Here is a 21,308-nt window from a genome sequence, read left to right on the forward strand (position 1 = left end):
TCTGATTTTAGCTATTTCTAAGGAGCTAAGTAGCACAATTCCCATCAGTAGAAGGTTAAATTCCAAAACCATGACAGAGGCTTAGAAGGAAGGGATAAAGGAGACACTCAACTCTCAAAACCTCTGTTGGCTGTTCTTGATGACAAAAGGCAGAAGCTCTTTCTCTAAACACATTACTGAGGCTCTGGGCATCCCAAGGGAGGCCGAGGGCCACAGAGAATAGGTGCTCAATTCCTCTGCATAAGAACCAACTTTCCAGAGAATGTAGGAAACTTGAGTGAAAAAGGGTGTTGCCAGCATGGCAGGAAGTAAGAGCCTGTGCAGAATAGTAGTCACCTGTGGCAGGAGGGACAAAGGGCTCTGAGGAACAGGGATGAGTGATGTCTAAGTGATTTTGTATTCCAGAATGTGTTGCTTCCTTCATAGAGGGTCAAACTTCAGTAAAATCTGATATGCATACAAATGCCTTGTAAGGAAAGCCTAAGGGAAATCCAAAAACAGTCAAGTTCCACTTGTGGCTTAGCATGAAGCAGGGAAAACAGCAGTTGTGGGAGGCAAGACTCTAACACAGTTGAGAATCCAGAACAGCAGACACCAAGAGCTATGAGGAACCAAGAGAACATGAGCCCTCAGGAATTCACAGGACTCCCAAGGAAGCTGTTGGACCATTCTCGCAAAGTCAGATAGGGGCTCAAGCCAATACTATTTAAATCGCAGCAAGACAGAGTGATCATAGAGGACTTCTGAGTTAAACACTGCACACAAATAGGGTTCTGCTTTCGGTCAGCAAGACCTGAGTGCTTCAACTTGCTGCCTTTATGGAACTGAAGTAAAATCTGAATTTGTAGATTGAAAAGTTTCATTCTGCCTCCAATGCTGACATTCTGCATTTTTTAAGCACATGACTTAAAATTTATATTTGCCAGTAATTAGCCCTCAAAATACATAAATGGAAAGAGTCATAAGTAAAAAGAAAAAGCGACAGATATTTCATTTTTTACTAGACCACAATACTTTAGGGTTTGGACTAAGCTACTGTTTTGCTATACAGTATAAGCTACATACTGTTCACTCTTTTTCTCTCCTTTTCAAGCAGTAGTCTGTCCCTAAAAATTATGATTTTTAGTAATCTTACTAACTTCCTCAAGATTTGCAAAATGTTTAAAATAAACCCACCTAACCTCACTATCATCCTATTAAATATTTTGGTATTTGCAATCCCATAGAAAATTATTTTTTAGAACAAGGTATATGGCAATAGTTCTACAAAGGAAGTATGGAGACCTCAGTACAAGGCTTGCTGTACTTTGAAGACTTGGATGAGCATAAATAAGGTTTTTGCTTTTCTAGACCTCAACTTCTTCATCAACAAATGAACAGATTAAGTATTGATTGTGTAAGGGTCTCTGAGCAAAAGATAGTTGGCATTCTAAATAAATCCATGAATGACTCCAATTTCCTTTCTCTTTACTTCTCCCATGTACTTGTTCTATCAGTTTACCAGCAATGCTGGGAAAATTCAATGTTGAGCCGTCTTAAACTCTGCAGCAATTAATGGAAACACTGGCTTGACTGTTCTACTTCTATGTAAACTTCATTCATCATACCTAGGCTAAGTATGAGCCAGACAAATACTAAATTTTAGGGATTCAGAATAGGAACAAAATAAATCCCTGATCTTAAGGAGATTCCAGCCTAGAGAGAAGCTGGAGCCATAAATAATTAAAGTTCTTAATAAAGTTATATATAAAGCCCAAGGGAAGAATAATGTAGTGATTACATTTTCCGAGGGAGTGAAGGCATCGGAAAAAGTTCTAAAAAGGAAGGGCTCTTTCAAGTGGTCCTTCCACAGTGAGTCGGAGCCCCCCGGGGAAGCAGAAGAAGGTGCACATACTGGCGTGTGCCAGCAGGTGTGGATTACAGCAGGTTGCCGAGTGGTAACAGACCATGCGGTATGTAGAAGGGGAGGAAAGTGGAGATACAGTTGCAATGGCAGAGAGAAGGGAAATCATTTGTGACAAAGGCTGTTAACTGTTCATGATAATCCACTTCTTTACTAAGGAAACTCCCATGTTTTAGTGGAGCATGTGGCCAACCAGCTAAACACTACACTTCTCTTGACCTTTCTGACAGCTTGATGTGGCCATGTGACTTAGGTCTAGACAGTCAGATTGTAAGAAGGGGTAAGTGCCACCTCTACCGCAAGACCTTGGTATGAATTCCCCTGGCCTGGTCCCTTTCCCACTGGCTAGCAAATGGAAACAACAGTAGCAGTCATTTAAAACCTAAAGATGGCAGGTGCCCTAGTTAGCCCTGGATGACTCAGCACTGAACATTCTGTGGGAAAGACACATCTATCCTACTTAAACCATTGTACTCTTTAAACTTTTTGTTATAGCAGCTTACCCTTGTGGGGGTTAAAAATATTAATACATTTCCTCTCACCTTCTAAGTTCTTCTAGGTTGTGCTAGTAATCAAATTAACAGAGACAAATGAACAGGAGAAAAACAAAGTTTTAATTAATACATGTACATGGGGAATCCACATAGGCATGAAAATTCCAAAGATAATGAGGCAACAATTGGGTATATTTGGAAAAAGAAGAAGGGGAGATGGGGCCTGAGGTTTCAGAAGTGAGAACAGGTGATTGGTAGGTAGTTGAGACAGAGCAGAACATACATAGCAGGACAATTCTTGTCAGACAACTCAGAAGCAGTGGGACACAGCGGATATCTCGCTAACGGGATTGGAACCTTCCTATTAGGGTGAAGATTCCCCAGGTGATTAAAGTCAAGGCTTCATTCCCAAAGCAGTTTTCCCTGCCTGAATTGTCTTGGGCAGGAAAAATGGGTAAGAGGTGGAGGGTTGTCAAAGTGTTACTGGTAGAAATGGAGCTCTTTCCTTGGACATGGAGTCCAAGGAAAGCATTCTAGAGACCCATGCTTGGAAGGTTACGGCCTAATGGTAAGATTTATTGAAGCTGGAGCAAACACAAAGTCTGTCCAGGTTTAGCTCCAGTGCTCATCTCTGTCTGTCCCACTACGGAAAAAATTCAGCCCAGTCTTCATCCAGCCCAGTAAAAAGGTGAAGGTCCAAGAGTTCTCTACCATTGGCTCAGTCCAGTCCAGTCTTTGTTTACCATCCAGCTAGCTTAGTCGGTGTCCCAGCTGCACTCCAGCTGGCTAAGCCTAGGCCCACACTTGGAGTCCACTCTTGGAATTCGTTAGACCCGCGTGGCTGCTGTGGAGCAGAAACATGCACACAAAGAGGTTGAGTGTGTGTTAGAGAGAGAGAGAGGAGGAAGAAGAGGAGGAGGAGGGAGAGAGAGAAGAGAGGAAGAAGAGAGACAGAGGAGAGAGGAAGGAGAGAGAGAAGAGAAAAGAGGAGAAGAGAGAAGAAAAGAGAAGGGAGGAGAGAGGGAGAGAGAGATCCCTTCACTCCAAGCACTCCTCTCTGCACCAGCCTGCCCCACTGGTAAGAGATGGCACAGGGGTGGGTGTGGGGTGGATTTGTCCAGACTGGGGCATTGGAGTGGGAAACAGAGAGCAGCGGATGATAGGAAGTAGGCTGCAGAGATAGAACTGATTGGTGTTGATGACTAACTCAGAGCCTCAGAACACAACAATTATTCATTTACTTGTTCATTATTAAGAGGAATGAAGCCAAGATTTTGTAGCCTGGTTTTGGGTTTGTTTGTTTTTTTCTAAATTAGATTCAAGGTTTTTTTTTCTTTTTTCGTTCTTTTCAAAACTCATTGAGTTTATTTTTCTTGTTCTCTCTAGGAGTCTGGTTTCTTATTGTTCAGAGACACTTGAAATAGGTGTCTCTGAAGGCTTACCACCTCCCTCTGTTCCCATTAGGGTGTCCCTATCTTCTTTTCCACATCTAACACATACCACATGGAGCTTAAAACCACATTTACTGGCAGACTTCTTGGAAAACTGGATGATGGCTTATTTTACCCCAGGCCATCATTAGTCCAGCATTCCATCCTTTGCTTAGACCAGTGTGCTTGGGTCTAGAATGGCATTTCAATATTTGTTTTGCTGTTCCTCGCTTGCCCAGAAGTGGTTTAATTAAAATCAGTATTCTAAATAGTGTAGTAACACTGACATGTAAAAGTCTGGTCGTTGTTCAGCAAAGAGCACAGGGAAACACCCAGAGGAAGAGTGGAAACCAGCTTAACCCTTCATGGCAGGTGTATCTGTGTTCTTGAAGATTAACCTCCATATGTGACGGATCTAACACTTCAGAGGTTTCAAAACAATGCAGTACTTCTTATGGCTCTTTATCCTCTTAAAAGCTCTAATAAGTAAGCAGTGTAAGAATAGTGAGAGCCTCAGTAGGTGGTAGCTGAAATTATTGTTGTTGTTATTTGAAAGCCAAAATTATTAAAGTATGCAAAGTGGTCTCTGAACTTTTAAAAAAAATAAATGATCCTTTATGAAATTCAAGGTTTTGTTTGACTGTTTAGTTTTACATAATCAAGTATATCACATACACACCCCAAAATGAGTAAAAATGGCCACATTTGCTTGTCCCCTTCTTTCTGGTGACCGACCCTCCACGCAGCCTGGGAATGGCAGGAATGACTGGTAGTGGGTCTTGGTTTATAATTATTATTATAAGAATAATAATTCTTATTATCTCCATTGCCAAAGAAGAAGTAAGCTTAAGTGGTTAGTTGACTTGCCCAAGCTCTCTTGGCTAGTGTAGTCTTAGAACTCCAAGAAAATCACATCTCTATGGTCTGATCTTTCATTCCATAGCTATGGAACAATATATGGAAATATCAGAAAGTGAAAAGATAGAATTTTGTCTTTCAGGATGGTCTCTGCCCTCACACATTTGCTCTCTTTCAAATAACTCAAGTCATTTTACAAACAAATGCCATTATTCCCAAAGAAATGAAAACACCTACAATATTACAGAAATACTCTATTGAAACTAAAAGCCCTTTTCACATAATAACAAAGGTTGTTGTACTGTGTTTCTAGGGTTGGAGTTTCTCTTCTCAGAAACTGATTTATAAGAGAAGAAACGTCAGTGACTAGGCTGTGGGCTACTTGGTAGAAAGCCTATCTCTCTCCTTACCTTGTTCTCTTTCCCTCTCTCTCTCCTCCATAAAAGTCCTTACTGTTTTTCTCATGGATTAACTAAGAAATGAACACAAATTATGAATCATTTATAAAATTTATTATGAATCATTCCCGGTAGGAATGATGAATAGTACTATTAGAACCAAAAATTTACAAGTACTAAAATTATACTCTATAAAATGTATTAACTAAAAATTAGTCAGAAAATAAAATATTCCTAAGAAAATTTAGTAGTGAGAAAACTGACCCATAAAAATTGCACTTTGTAGAAATAATGGCCATCAGAGAAAAAACTCATTATGGCCAAAGCAATAATCCTTTAAAAAAATAACTCATCAATGACAAAAGTTAATGCTTGACATAAAATTTAAATGAAAAGAATTGATCTTAGTGAAAATAATTTCAGTAAAATAAAAACGAAAATGAAAAAATATGAAAAACCATTAAAGGCACTCTATAGAAAATTAATCAGGAAATTAAGTTGTCCTAATGGTTTTTGCTACGGAAAAAAATATATTTTTTGGAACCAAATTATTCAATATTGGTATAATCCTGACTGAAATGTTTACATTAAAAAATATCCCTGGGGTCAATTAACTAGATCAAAATAAGAGCCACTAAAATTCCTCTAGCAATGACATCAGATATCTAAACGCCTGCACTTTCCTTAGCCAAGAAAATCTCTTATCTGGACATGAGATTTCACCTCTCGCACATGAAGTCAGAACAGAGTGTTTCTCCCTTGTTTCTAAACTTCTATAATTGTATGATTATCCAGATAAATATGAAATTTTAAAAATCTTTTTAACTAAATTCCAAGTGAGTATAAATAAAAAGATCATAAAAGTAAGTCAGAAATAAACCCAAGCAAAATTCCTTCATGGACACGTAATATGAAGACTTAGACAATGAATCACATAAATGCCATTGCTAAAACCATGAAATACTTTGTCATTTTGATAAATAACAAAAAAAGATTCACTTTATAAACTGAGAAAAAATGTTTGTTTTTTCATTTGCTTTGAATTGTTGCAAGATAGAGGTATAGTAGACACTGATTTTTCCATATTTTGTACTGCTGTGTTTAGGTTACAGTTAATATTAAACTGGACCAGTGATTTCAGCCTCTTCCATTGCATGGCACCCAGAAACTAATCACTAACATTTTGTGGCACACCTAAATAAATTTTATATTTTTTGGTAATCTGACCAAAAAATAAGTAGGATTTTGATTCATTCACCGGGATGGCTATTGTGTTGGCTGTTGTCATTTTTTATTTGACAATCTAAGGGAAAAGAGGTCAGTGTCCCAGACTAAGTTGTCAGGTGTTGCATGTTTTAGAAATTCTTGTGGCACACCGGTTGAAAATCGCTGAACTAGACACTTCATCCAGAGCAGTCCTAAGATAATAAAGCACAGTCGGGCAATTGACAGGCAAAATTACTAATCAGACCATCAGCGTAAAAATTGGGTCAATTAAATAATGAATACACTTCTGAATTTTTTTGTGTGTGTGAAAGAAACTCTTTTCCTCTAGTTTTGACATGCATTTCCAACTTTGCTTAAAACAGTAAACATTTAAATAGATATTCCTACTTCAAAGCAGTTTCATCAATTCCCATTTTCTGTTAAGGTGCTTAGCATGACCCACAGGTTGAACTGGACGACTCTTAGGAGAGAATGAAGGGCACGCACTCAATCTGCTGCCCTGGAGCGAACTGCCCGGCTAGAGAAACCGAGACCCACTACCAGTCAGTCCTGCCATTCCCAGGCTGCGTGGAGGGTCGGTCACCAGAAAGAAGGGGACAAGCAAATGTGGCCATTTTTACTCATTTTCGGGTGTGTATGTGATATACTTGGTTATGTAAAACTAAACAGTCAAACAAAAACTTGGATTTGATACAGAATCATTTATTTTTTTTAAAAGTTCAGAGACCACTTTGCATATTTTAATAATTTTGGCTTTCAAATAACAACAACAATAATTTCAGCTACCACCTACTGAGGCTCTCACTATTCTAAACTTGTATGTGCTAAATCTTTGCTAAAACCCCATGGGTAGATGCCATTATTATACCCATTTTCCAGAAAGGAAACTGGGGCTCAGACAGGTCTTATAACTTGCCTAAGGTCACACAGCTCAGAAATGTCAAGCCAAGGATTTGCATATGAGTAGTACAGCTCCAAAGCCTATGCAGCACAGTGTGGGTTTGGGGGTGGGGAGGATAATTGCACACAGAAATTTAAAGCCCTTTTCTACAGCAGCAGCTGATTGAGAACTTTGGCCATAACTTTTCTGTTTAATATGGAAGGCGACTCCCTTGCAACTGTAAATCTGAAGACCCTGATTTCTCAAGTCAAAGTACATGTCCTTTCCTACATGCGGTTTTATTTTCTCATCTTAAAGTTTCCCTTTCCTGTTTGATTACAATTTAATTGCAGTTTGAAGGTCAGTGTCCCTTAAGAATTCTAGGTGAATGTCCTTTTATTTCCTTCATTCCATTTATAGGTCATGGCTGCCTTTTCTCTTTAAACCTAACCAGTGTTATTTTATCATTTTCCATTTTGGGAGCATCAAGCGAGAGGACTGATGGAATAATACCAGCCTACTCAATTAAGTCTCCTTCATCCCTAACGCCTCCCAGCTCAACCCTTTCCGGTTCTGACAAGTCTTTGAAAATGACCATATTCAGAAAGGCAATTGTGTAGTTTAAACCACTGTATTCAAATGAAAAGGTGAGGTGGAAGCTTAAAGTTAAAATAAATTCAATTTCTGTTAAGTTTCAGTGTAACACTATGTGTTCAACCCCTAATAATAAAGTGGGGCAGAGACTCTGTGATTCGTATAGAGGTGGAGAAGTCCGACCCTGACAGGAAGGCCTGCAGTCCTGCAGGTGCTGGCCATAAACTCTCTGACCTCGGACCCTTGTTTCATGAGTCCTGATTGGGTTGGGAGCACAGGGGGCTGCTGCTGGTGACCTGGTCTGTTGACAGCATCCCAGAATCTACGCTACCGAGGCCATCCATCGCTCTGATTGGTCAAATAAATCACATCATCTCTCCTTGGTACTCCTTTCTCTCTCCCTTCACAGCATTCCTTAGCAGGGTAAACAGCGCCATTTCAGCAATTTTAAAGGTGACTTCCCATAAAATATGTATGCAGATTTACTTCAGGGCCGGTAGGCTGAGCTGTAAATTTATACCAGGTCAACCATGGCAAGCCTTTCAATTAAAAAAGAAGAAAGACAATGCAGAAAAGTAAAGTTTCCATCAGCATTTATCTTTAAATGAAAAAGTCGTCTGGACTTTTTTCATTTTTGTTTTCCTTTTTTTTTTTTTTAATGTGACGGTATTTCTTCTCTTTTTTAATGAAAAAGGAAAAAAATGCCCATGAAGAGCAACTGACTGGAGCATTTCAATAGCCTGGGTTATAAACCTCTTGTAATGCCTGGAAATAAAGAGAAATCCTCAGTGTCACCAGCCATGGCTTCACTTGGACCCTGAGCTTTGGACTGGCACTGTGCATGCCTGACAGCCTTCACCTCTGGGTGCAATTTGAGACGCGACAACTGGTACCCCCCGCCTGCTTATGAAAGCTGAGGGATTAACAGAGTCTGAGGCAGAAACCCCGCGGAGCAGCCAGCATCAGTGGGCTTCGAAGTCTTTCTTCCCTTTCTTTCAAACCTGGGAACCCATCTCTTTCAAGGAACACTGTCCTCCATCCCCATAAATGGGTAGCCTTTGGCCTCTGCCAAACAAAGACTGCAGATTGCTTTGTACTTTTTATGTGCCAAGAATTTATTGGAGCCCATAAAACAAATTTCTGTAACTGGGGAAACTGTGCCCTTTTTGTTTGTTGTTATTGTTGCTGTTTTTAATCTAGGCTACAGTCCAAAAGTTTGCAGCATGAGTGAATTGTTACGTTCTGCTTTCTAGTTTTATTTGGCCTGGGAAAAACAAACAAATGCCAGTGCTTAGTGTAACAGTATATATTTATTAGAAGTTGCTGGTGTTTGGTGTTTGCCTGATCACCTTCAAAATAAAATCTTAAAGGAGAATACTAAAACATCAAGTCCATGGTATAAAAAGCAATTCTTTGCCAAGTAGCAAAAGCATTAATCAAATCAAATGTATCTTTGTAATAATACTGTATCTCGGTAAACAGAAGATATATTTGTCCCATTTTATAGATGGGCATACTGACCGCGTCCAGGACCCATCCATTCTAAGGTCATACACTATAGGGTCACAAAATCAGCATGAGGTAGACCATCACTGCCCCAGAACCCTCGCTTTTGCTGCTAGCTCCCTGCCTTATAGGATGTTGGAGATTAATTTAATTTTGAAGCATAACACTTCGTGTGAAAGCCACATTAGACAAAATTAGTGGCCATGCCCAATTCATTTTACGTCAATTCAAATGTATCTCTCATACTCCTGAATGTTCCAAATTTACCAGAGCTTTTGTTTCAGTCCAAAGTAGAAATTGACTAATAGAGAAGAGGAGAAAAATGACACGTAGAATTGCAATGACAGGTCATGCTTACTTCCGTGATGTAGCATGCTCTTTTGACGATTTAATTCATCTGGAAGCTATGGCATGCATGAAGCCCGGTTTCAACTGGGGAAGGAAATAGGGAATTGCATTTGTTAGAGTTCTGCGGTGTCTAGAATGATGTGCAATAAAGGTAACATAACAACCATGTCCTCACTCTCCCTTCATGCCTGAGCTCTTCCGAGCACACTGACCTTGTAATTCTTGGAGATAATACACTTTGCAGGATATTGCGAGGGGGGAACCACCGGAGGCAGAGAAGATGCTACGGACTCTGTCGCAGGCCCAGCACATTCTACGTGACTATGGCTGTGTGGTGCCCATGGGTGGCTTGTGGGGGGTAGATACTGGCTGGCATGTCAGGAAAGTAACAGAACCAGGGTGGAGCATCAACAGAGCCTTTCCTTTCCTTGACTGTAGCTTCAGGTTTGATTGTTTTTTAACTCTTCTTATCATGGCATCCATTAAACTACCTCGGTATGGGATTAGCCTGCAAACCGATTACACCTCTAAGCTTGTATTTTCTGCGGTTGGCACAAATATGTTAGGCACATAAAGTGTAACACATTTAAATATGCTCCTTTAAATAAGCAAATGCTTGACACCTTTCCGACACCCGCACCGAGTCCTCTGTTCGCGTGTGCACGAGAAAAGCACGGCCATGCAAAGTGGTGGGGAACGCTAGTTGATGTGGTAGCTCCCTGTCACTGGCAGGTGTGTCACATTGTCACCTAAAACCCTGCAGGGTCACAGGAGGAAGTTTTCCCAGCAGATGGAAAGGTAATGAAAGGACAGGAATCAGCAAGTTACATTCTCCCAAGAAGCAACAACCAAGTCAACCCCAAGCACACTATAAATACCATAATGAGAACGAGCTGAGAAATTCAAGCAGGAACGCAAGCAGCTCCTTTTCTGAGCACTTGGCTGAAAGGGCTCGGGAGTCCAAGGGGTAGAAAAGTTATTCATGGGCACTGAGATTTCTTAATCTTTGGAATTCCACGTTTCAGTATAACTCAACTATCTCTAGCTCTTTCTTTCATGTTATTCGCTGGCATCTCTGAAGCCTCAAGGAGAGTCAGCTTGAAGCGAAACCATTGTGTACCCCAGCTAGATTGCTAATCCTTCCATTTTCTAATAAAGTAACAGCTATATTTGCCTCTTTTTAAAGAGGCCACTGAAGCAGAAGGGGCGTGCGTGTGTGTTTTACTAAGGACATCTGTCTACCAGCTGCAAGGTGCCCCGCACAGATTCCGACCCTCCCCTTCAGCGCAGCCACATCCCATTTTATCAGAGACGTGGAAAAGTACACAGTTCCAGAGATTTGGAAGACGAGCCCAAAGCAGCTCTGTTTTCTGTCAGCCTTGCCAGACCCCCCCTCTGCTTCAGGCGTGGGCCTAGCAGGCCTGCAGTGCGCTCCCCAGGCAGGCATTGGCAGCAGAACACTGGCAGGGCAGGCCGACCAGAAGCTAATGTGGCCGTGAGAGGCACCTGTCCAAGCCTGGGATGTCAACACATCTGCCAGCCTGAAGTCGTCCCATCCCGGGTCAAAGGGCTCTGCCACCTTCAAACCAACATAGTTACACAAACAATAGCTTCTGTAAGGGAAAAAAAGTGCTTGACCTGAAATAAAACGCTATTGATTCCCGATGACTTTTCTGGAAGCTGCGCATAACTTTATTTCACAAAGTAGTGTATTAGGCTTTTGGTCTAGCTGAAATTCTCTTTACCCCAAGATCTTACAGGCCTTGTCATTTCATTCATCCTCATGCACACGCTGAAACATTGGCTTCTGTGCAGAGGCTCCCGCCTTTCACTCAGTCAGTATTCCCAAATATAAAAGTTTTTGTGATGAAATAATGCAAATGGAGAAATACATGTGTAAATATGTATATATATATATATACACACACACACACAGATGCACAAAAATACTATATATTCAAATACATAAATATTCAAAGATGTTCCTTACCGCATTAAGATTTGAAACAGCCCAAATGCCCTGTATTAAAAAGCATTGATTGAACTGTGAGGAAGTCTCTCAACTGAATAATGTTCAGGCATTACAAGTACCATATTTGCAGCCATAGTAGACTTGAAACTGTTCATGATGTTTAAAAAGCAAGACTGCAAAATTGTTTTTACACTATGGATACACTTGTATACAAATAATAGGTGCATATGGACAAGACCTGAAAGGAAATAAGAAAAACGTGGTGGCAAAATCTTTACTCCTAGGAGTGGGAAACTTGAGAAGTACATACCTCCTTGCTTGTGTTTGTTCAATGTCGTTATCATATTGTCTGAGTAACAAAGGAGTAGTGTAAAAAGACTAGTTTTCCACCTTCCATGGCACCTGCTTCCTACATTACCTTCCAGGGGAAATGCAAACGTTCAGGTGCACACTGTAGGGTGCTGTTAGCTTCTGGCTTTTTCAAAATTGTAAAATTTGGAAGGTGTTGGGTAAAAGAGTCCTGGTGAGAGAAATATAATGTGTTCCAAAACCCTACTGGAGACATGTCTGAGCTCTGTTTTGATTTTAAAAGCATCTATTCTACACACACCCCATGCTTTCTCCCCTATAAGGACAACTTTGGGATGCTAGGCCCATAAGTAGTCTTCCCCTCCCCCCACTGCCTTCTCCCACCTGAGTCTGAATCTCTTGGTTGTAGGAGGATCAGGAGGATGAAGCATGAATTTGATGTTTCCAAGTTAATGTGAACTAAGCAAACCAAGCACAAGTGGGTATCGAGCATCTGAGATATCAAAGGCACCTTGTGAAATGCTATGTGTGGAGCTACGTCCTAAGAAACAAGCATTAGACGTGCGTTATCACATTCGATCCTTAAAGCAATCCTCCAAGATACATGCCATTAATACCCCCATATTGCAGATTAAGAATGTGAGATTTGAAGATTAATCAGCTGTTCAATGGAATGGAAACTAAGTAGCCTGTAGCTCCTAAGCCACACTCCATCTAATAAACCTACTCTCCCTGCCTTTCTGAATACTCACCCAGGCACTTTTTAACTTTTCATGACATCAAAGCCCACGAGGCTTTCCCTAGATAAGCCAGTGATTTCCTTGAACTTGGAGATGCATAATATGAGCCATGAATGGCAGCCCCTGTGGAATAAGATTTAGATCCTCCCAGTGTGAAGGTGGTCTGTTTCTAGGATGGGCAACTCCCTCCGGATAATTAGAGAGAAACCACAGAGAAAACAAGAAGCTGGCAGAAAACCGAGTAATTGCTGGGTCAGGGAGTGTGTTTCACCCAGAGTTTATGGGGCATGGACTCCCCAACTTAAAAGGTGATGCCTAAGACCATAGAGATTGGCAGTGGAAGACAGGCATCTATTTACCCAGAGGTCAAAAAGACAGCTACAAATAATAGCTCGATTTGGGCCAAGGAAGCCACCTTGAGCTAAGCCAGTAAAAAAAAACACCATCTGGAGGTTTGGGGCCTCAAGAAAGGGCTGGAAGAGCCTTCCGACAAAAGCTTTTGGGCCGCCACCTTTGAGGGGCTTGTTCAGGATTTGGGACTTGGGCAGACCTCCCCGAGTAGCTTGACTCTAAACCTGCAGCCCTGCCAGGTGCAAGGCTTGTGCTCTAAAACCCTCACACAGGAACATGTGTTAACCACGTATTTAGCACTTGAACCATTGTCATATATTGGACTTTGTTTTTTTTGTGTGTGGTGGTGGTGGTGGTTTTCTTATTTATTGATTTTAGAAGGGGGGGGAAGAGAGAACACACTCAACATGACTTGTTGTTCCACTTATTTATACACTTATCGGTTGCTTCTTGTGCATGCCCTGACCAGGGATCGAATGCACAACCTTGGGATATTGGGACGCCACTCTAGCCAACTGAACTATGGACTGTAGGAGAGGAAGAGACAGAGAAGGCAAAAACAGAGGAACCGGGGTTTGATAGAGAAAGTTGACCTTTGAGTGGAAACAATAAAGAGAAACTGAAAATGACGGAATGCCCCCGTCCCCCACCCCTTGATGCTGAACATTTGTGCTAGATCACAGTGGAACAGGGTTTGTTCAGGGTGGTGTGGTGAGCAAAGCATGTGCCCTGAAGCCAAGAAAGACCAGGTTCAGGTCCAAATCTCCCACTTTCTAGTGGTATGACCTTGGGCAAGTTACTTCAAATCTCTGAACTTGCATTTCCTCCTCTGCAGAATAAGACCAGTTACACTTGCCTCCTAGTGTTGCTGTAAGGTGTGAATGACATAAAGTACATGAAACACCTCACACATAAGCACTCAACAAATTTAGACTATGTCCCTCTTTGCTTCTGAGATGCACCTTTATTAACCAGGGGGCTCATCTGGACCAATCAGAATAGCATTATATTTCAAACATTGTATTCAAGAGCCCGAGGCGATGGGATTCTTCAAGTCTGTTTCTCAAAGAACCTTAAAGATTGAAATACGTAATCTTTTTTCTTCTCCTTACTTCCCTACTCCCTCGTGGTGTGCTGAATTTTTCTAGCCAGTTGACTTCACATTGGTGGCTGGCAATCAGCCATGTGGGGAACATTTACACCACGGAACACGACAAACGCTACAAATCAGCGCCCCTTTTGGTTTCCAGAAAGCTGGTTTATCAGCACCTCACAACTCCAACCCCACAGCTGCTTCAGAGCCGTTCTCCTTAGCTCTCAACTTCTCCCACCCACCAGCCCCAGAAGAAACTCCTCCACACTCACAAGCTTCGCAGCTTCCTTCCTACTACACTCCCCTCCTCCTGCCTCAGGTTTGAACATGTGGACCCACTGTGCTTCTCTCCAGCTGTGGGGGATTGAAGAGAGCAGAGGCAAAGGCAGGACTGTCTTTGGTGAAATAGGAGAGAGGTACTGTCAGAACTACTGTGAACTCCCAGGTTAACAGCAGTTATCCCCAGGAGAGTTTGACAGGAACTCTGAAAAGTTAATCTATACCCACCTTCTAAAACTAGAGCTGAAGGACTCTCTGCTCTGGAGCCTAGCCCATAGTTTTTGTCTTTAAAAAAATCAAAAGAAGCCACTTACTTATGCTGTGAATAAGGCTTGTTGAGTTCACTTTCACGTTCACCCCAGGGGCCATGTCCCCTGTGGCCACCACCTCAGATGGTACCTGGAATCAGTTGTCCTGCCTGCGGTCCTTGGAGGGCCTCAGCACACATGACTGTACCAACTCCCATCCTTGGGCCACCAGGGCTGGCCTGGGGCATGGATGGCCTAGTCATCGTACTACATTTTTATATAAACTCAACAGGTTAAAACGCAAGAGGAGATGGACCACGAAACAAAGCTTGGCAAGCAGAACAGTGCCTGGGGGCATAGCTAGCAGTTTTCCTTTTCAGTCAGGCCAAACCAATGAGACCGTCCAGTTGCAAGGGGCGTCTTCCATGCTGGCATTCCATGGCCACCACGTGGTTCTCCCTGAGGTGGTCCCTGGGAAAGCTGGCCTCCTAGGTGGCACTTCTGTCCTCCCTTTTTTACATGCGTTGAGATTGGCAAGTGTCCCAGGCAAGACAGTGCTGGCAGTCAGCTGTCATCTGGCAGTGGGATTTTTGTAATTATTAGTGAAATTGCAGACCATAGGCTTCTCAGAGCCACTGTGGGAGTGAGGACTCTCCTAAGTTCTCCTAAAACATTTACTTCATTTTTTCCCCCCGAATACATGGTGAAGCAAATATATTTAATCCACAGGGATGGCCCTAGGCGGAGGAAGGACAAGAAAGCAACATGTCCTTGGCACTCACTGTATGTCAAGCTTTGTTTTAAGCACATACCTCATTTGGGGCTCACAGTAACCTTTCAAGAAAAATGCCCTTGTCAGAGAAAAACCCACTCCTTTGTGTCTCTCCTTTACTCTCACGCTACTCAGCAACACTGCTTCACTTCTGACACCAGGTGTGGGGCTTTCTACGCATCAAGCAATTCTGCAATTCCAGCTGGGTGACCTACAGTTTAATTCCATTCTGACACTACATTGGTGGAGTCAGAGTCATATCCTACAAGACTGCCCCACCTCCCACGTCAGACATCCGTCTCAAGCCCAGGGTGCCACCTGTGCATCCTCTATAAATCAGGGGTTCCCACGATCCTTTCCTTGCGTTCAATTCATTTACTGCACAGGACACAGAACTCAGGAGTAGCAGTTTACTTACTAGATTACCAGTTTCTTATTCAGGGTACAACTCAGGAGCAGCCAGATAGAAGACGTGCGCAGGGCAAGGGGTGGGGAAAGGGACGTGGAGCTTCTGTGTTCTCTTTGAGCACGACACTCTCCCAGCACCGCCGCATGTCCACCAGCCCAGAAGCGCTCCAACCCCTGCCCTTGGGGATTTTATGGAGACCTTATTACATAGGCTTGATTGATTAAGTAGTTGGCCATTGGTAATTAACAGTCTCCAGCCCAGAGGCTGGGGAGTGAGGCTGAAGGATCCAACCCTCTGATCACTTGGTTGCCCCCTGGCAACCAGCCCCCATCCTTAAGGGCTTTCCAAAAGTCACCTCATTAACATGAACTCTGGTGTGTTCCAAAGGGGCTTGGTATGAACAGCAAAAGACACAGCTTCTTTCACTTTTCATTGCTCTTGTACTTGGGAAATTTCGAAGGCCTTAGAAGCTCTGCGCCACAGCTGGGAAAGTATTTATATTTATATATTTAGTTTTCATATACATTAACTATATATATATTTAGTTTTCATATGTATATATATTTCTTCTTGTAAGTAGCAATATCACAGTCCCCATTTTACAGATGAGTAAATCAAGCCTCAAAGACATGAAGTAATTGACCATGAGCTAACAACTGGTTGGTGTGTGGTTAAGCCAGGATTTGTACTGGGTCCATCTGGCACAGAATTCCCTCTAAGGTATGCCGTGCTACCTGAGTGAGCATTCAACCCCTAGTAAGATGGTCTGGCCAGGCAGAGCCTGTGATGGAGAAAAAGCTGCCGTAGCAGGGGGTCAATATCTGCGTGAGCCAGGGCTTCTACGCCCACTTCTAGGGGCACCTTGCAGCAGAGCAACACTCATCTGAAGAACAGCTTGAGAAGCTGAATAAAATTCCACTCCCAGGTGTAGACCTTAGAGACGTGCAACCGGGACCTCCGATACTTGTAAACCAACGTTCATAGCGGCATTACTTACAATAGTCAACAGGTGGAAACAATCTGAGAGTCCATCAGCAGATGAATGGATAAACAAAATGTGATAAACACAAATAAGGGAATATTATCCAGCCATAAAGAAGGAATGAAGTTCTGATACATGCTACAGTATGAACAAACTTTGAAAATATTGTTCTAAGTCGGACACAAAAGGACAAATATTGTATAACTCCACTTACATGAGCTATTTAGAATGGGCAAATTCTTAGAGAAAGAAGAGAGGTTACCAGGGGCTGAAGGGAGTAGGGCATAGAGAGTTATTGCTTAATGAGCACAGTTTCTGTTTTTCAATCTGTTTTCCAGATTGAAAAATTCTGGAGACAGATAGTGGGGATTGGTAACACAATATTGTGAATGTATTTAATGCCACTGAAGGGTAACACTTAACATAGGTAAGATAGTAAAGTCTATTTTATGTGTATTTTACTAATTTTTTAAAAAACCTTTTTAAAAAAGATTAAACAGAAAAAAGAGGTGATGGGAAAAATATCTCAAAATCTTAATAATGGTCTTCTCCAAGTCTCTCTCACTCATTCTCTCTCTCTCTCTCATCTCTCATCTCTCATCTCTCATCCTCAACCCTCTCCTTCCATCCCTCCCTTTCTCTCTCTGTCTCCCTGTCCCTACTTACCTGCATTCTCTAATTTTCCTTAATGCATATGTACTCCATAAATTTTTTTAAACTCTGAATTTTACTTTTTGAAAAAAGGAAGAGACAAAACCAATATGGTAAGATTAAAAGGAATCTATGCTTTACCTACCCACAAATATCTTGGGAATACAGAGGACAGCATCTGGATTTTACTAGGTCTGGCAACAACCTTGGTAGGAGGGCTTGTTTGGAAGGCTCATAAAACGGGGCTGTGTATCATCTTGCCCTAGGAAACCTCGCCCGGAAGGGACATAGCCTGGGTCTCGATTCCCCTGATCATTCTGCAGATCTTTAGCTCTGTGCTGCAGCCCCACACAGGGCAAGACATGTGAAGCCTCCAGCTTCAAAGAGGCACTCCCAGGGGAAGCAGCTGCCCAGCTGGCCAGGCGGGCTCTGCAAAGATTAGGAGAGTCAGGCAGATACAACCCAGGTGGAGAGGAAAAGGGGTGGGAACATCAGCTAGTTCCTTTCTAGGACTCCGTGTCCCTCAGAGCACTGCCAACACCTCGCAGCAAGCCTTCTCCCCGTTTCCTTTCTCCCCTTGAGCTTCTCACAAGGACTAGGTTAAAATCAGAGAAAGGAGAGAGCTAGTTCTGTTGTCTTGGTAAACATGTCTCTGGCCCCTGCTGCTCTTCCCTTACGGAGCAGAGGCACAAATCATACTGTAGCCATGCCTCTCAAACTTCAAACAAAAGTTTGCGAGCTGGGCCCTACCTTGGAGTTGAATTATCAGGCAAGGGCCTGGGGCATTGCTCATTTGCCCAGGGTTTTGCCCTGATCTGGTTGACTGAGGGACCAACTTACCTGCCTGGGGGTGGAGGGGGGGGGAGTTGATAAGCTCCCTGCAGACCTGTCACTTAGGCTGATCGTGCTCACCGCATTTCAGGAAGACAGGTTTAAAGCACAAGTCAGAGAGGTGTGCACCCTTAATGTGAAAGCGCCTTAACTGTTAAGTGGTTCATGTGTAAGACTTCTAAATAAGGTGCTGAGGATTAAAGAGACCATTTCTTTTGGGATTAACCCCAGAAGGTTACTGGTTTTAGTTCAGCTATTCAATATGGTCCCAAAGAACAAGCAGCAATGTGAAAAACTCTTCTTACATCTGAGAAAATCGCACGGCCATACTCTGGAATCTCATTCTTTCTGTTTTCAGCCTGAGGTCCTGTGATTTCAGACTTGAACTCTCCTTTTTCATGTATTTTTCTCCTTTGCAATAGCCCACTCTCTGCTGTAGCAACTTGTACATATAATGTGCATAGAAGTTTAATCTTCAGAGAAACTGAAATGGAGACTGTAGACTCTGGGACCCAGTGGTGTACTTGAGAGAGTGTATATGGGCTTGCAAGAGCCAGCTGTACACATTTTTCCCAACTCTGTTCATACATTTATATCATGTCGGTAACTTGAAATCAGCCAAGGGATGGTATTCACACTTAGAAATCAGCAAAAACTAGAAATTATGGTGAGGGGTTTTTGTTTGTTTGTTTGTTTGTTTTTAGAGGCCAGTGTAAAGCTCAGAAATAGATTGTTTAAATCAGCATATTGGTGGTAGGACCTCAAACCACTTCTTCCTCTTCCCTGCCTCAGAATGCAGCAACAAGGCAGGGGACTAGCAGTTTATCTCTGGAAAACCAACGGGTCCCAGAGATAAAGACCTGCTGTTCCTTAACAAACAAGAAAACCTGATGTATCTATCACTCAAGGTCACTAAGTCCCACAAGACTTTCAAGTCATTTTATAGTTCCTTATTTTAATTATGAACTTTCACCCAATTTTTATCAAAGATTTGTGGGAACCCCCAACATGAAAGCAATAAAAACACATTTTAACAAAATTAGTGAAACAGTTAGGAAAGCAAAGAAATATTCAGAAAGATAAAAGATGCTATTGCAACCATAGGATAGACTAGCAGGCCCCTGTATTAGTTACCGATTACTGCATAACAAATCACCACAAATGTAGCAGCTTAAAACGTCTATTTATTATTCACAGTTTCTGTGGGCTAGGACTAAAGGCATGGCTTAACTGGCTTTTCTCCTGGGTCTCAGAAAGCTGCAGTGAATGTTTCTGCTGAGCTGTGTTCCTTTCTGAGTCTTGGGGCTCCCTTCCAAGCTCACGCAGTTGTTGGCTGAGTTCAGTTCCTTGTGGTTGTAAGAGGTTGTGGGTCCCTGTTGCCTTGCTGGCTGTCAACAGGGCTTGCTCTCAGCTCCCAGAGGCTGACCACAGGTCTTAGCCAGGTGGCGCTCTCATGGGCTCTCACAGATGGCAGCTTCCTTCTTGGAGGCCAGTGGGAGAATCGCTCACTCTACTCTTTGCACATGGCATAGCCTAATCTAGGGAGTGACTATCTCATTGGCTTTGCCATAATCAATGGGCCAGAAGCAAAGCACAGGATCTGCTCCAATTCAAGGGTGGGAGATTACAGGACAGGGTGACTCATCGGGTCATGTGAGGGTATATCTGCTACAGTTGCTTTGGAAAAGGACCAGAGAGCAAGGAAGATCCTAAAAATTTAAAGCCAAAAATAAAAGCATTAAATAGAAGAGTTGGAAGGTAAAGTTAAGGAAATCTCCCAGGAAAGAGAATAAAAACACACAAAAAAAATTAAATAAGAGACGAAGGATTTTTAAAAAATTAGAAGACCAGTTCAGGAGACCCGACATCTAATTATTATAAGGTCCCAAAAGAAACAGAAGAAGGAAATGTATCAAAGATCCACCATATAAACACGTCCCGGACCGGAACTGCACAAGTCTTCAACTGAAAGGTGCCACTGATGCCCAGCACAATAAATGGGAGAGAGAGACAGAGAGAGAGGTGGGGGAGGGGGGGAGAGAGAGATACAGCCCTGTCCCTGTCAAAAAGGCACAGCACCATGAAATCCCAGCACACTCGGAGTGAACAGAAAATCCTAGTGGCTTTCGGAGAGGAAAAATAGACCAGATACAAAGAATCAAAAATAAAAAGATGCCATCAGTCTTCTCAACAGCAATTCTGGAAGCTAAAAGAGAAGGGAGTGATGCCTTCAGAATCCTGAAGGAAATAATTGGAACAGGAAATTTCAAACCAGGCATACCAAAACTCTTGTGACGGCAAGAAAAAGACATTTTTCCATATTCAAGGGCCAAAGACATTACTTCCCATGCACTCCTGATTAGGAGGTATATTGAGAATTCATTTTTGATGATACACAGGAGTAAACCAGAAAAGAGGGGGACATGGAGCTCAAGAAACAGAGGATCCACATCGAAAGATGTAGGGGATGCACTGGACGTCAGCATGTAAACAGGCTCAATGAGAAGCAGTCAAGGTTGGAACAGCAAGAATGAGGATTATGGGAGGAAAGTTTCCATAAAGAGAGAAGATTAGAACAATTAGACTTTGTGATGTGATTAGATATGTGGAAAATATTAATGATAGGCAACTTGATAGATGTTTTGAAATTTCAGAATGAGGGGAATTGTAAATACATACATGGACCTACATGTAAGTGGGGTGAGGGAAGCAACTCAACTCCTGAAAAAAAAAATCTGTAATCCTAGAATACACCTTAGCTCAGTAGTAAGTAATATTTAGCCACAAAAAAATGGAAACACTGACTGTTGATTTAACCAAATCTATAGGGTATGGGAAAGTTTGGGGATTTGTTTTTCAAGGACTTGGTGGTTGGGGTGGGGCGTTGGGGTAAGTTAGATTGCTTAATAACAGAAAGTAAAGAAATAATGTTTCAAATTGGCCAAGCGAACAATAGCATTATTCACACGCTAGTGAGAAATGTGGAGAAACTGTATATTCCCAGAGAAAAAGGCAATGAGAAGAGTTGAAAGG

Source organism: Desmodus rotundus, chromosome 2 (assembly GCF_022682495.2).
Source record: "Desmodus rotundus isolate HL8 chromosome 2, HLdesRot8A.1, whole genome shotgun sequence".
Lineage (NCBI taxonomy): Eukaryota > Metazoa > Chordata > Mammalia > Chiroptera > Phyllostomidae > Desmodus > Desmodus rotundus.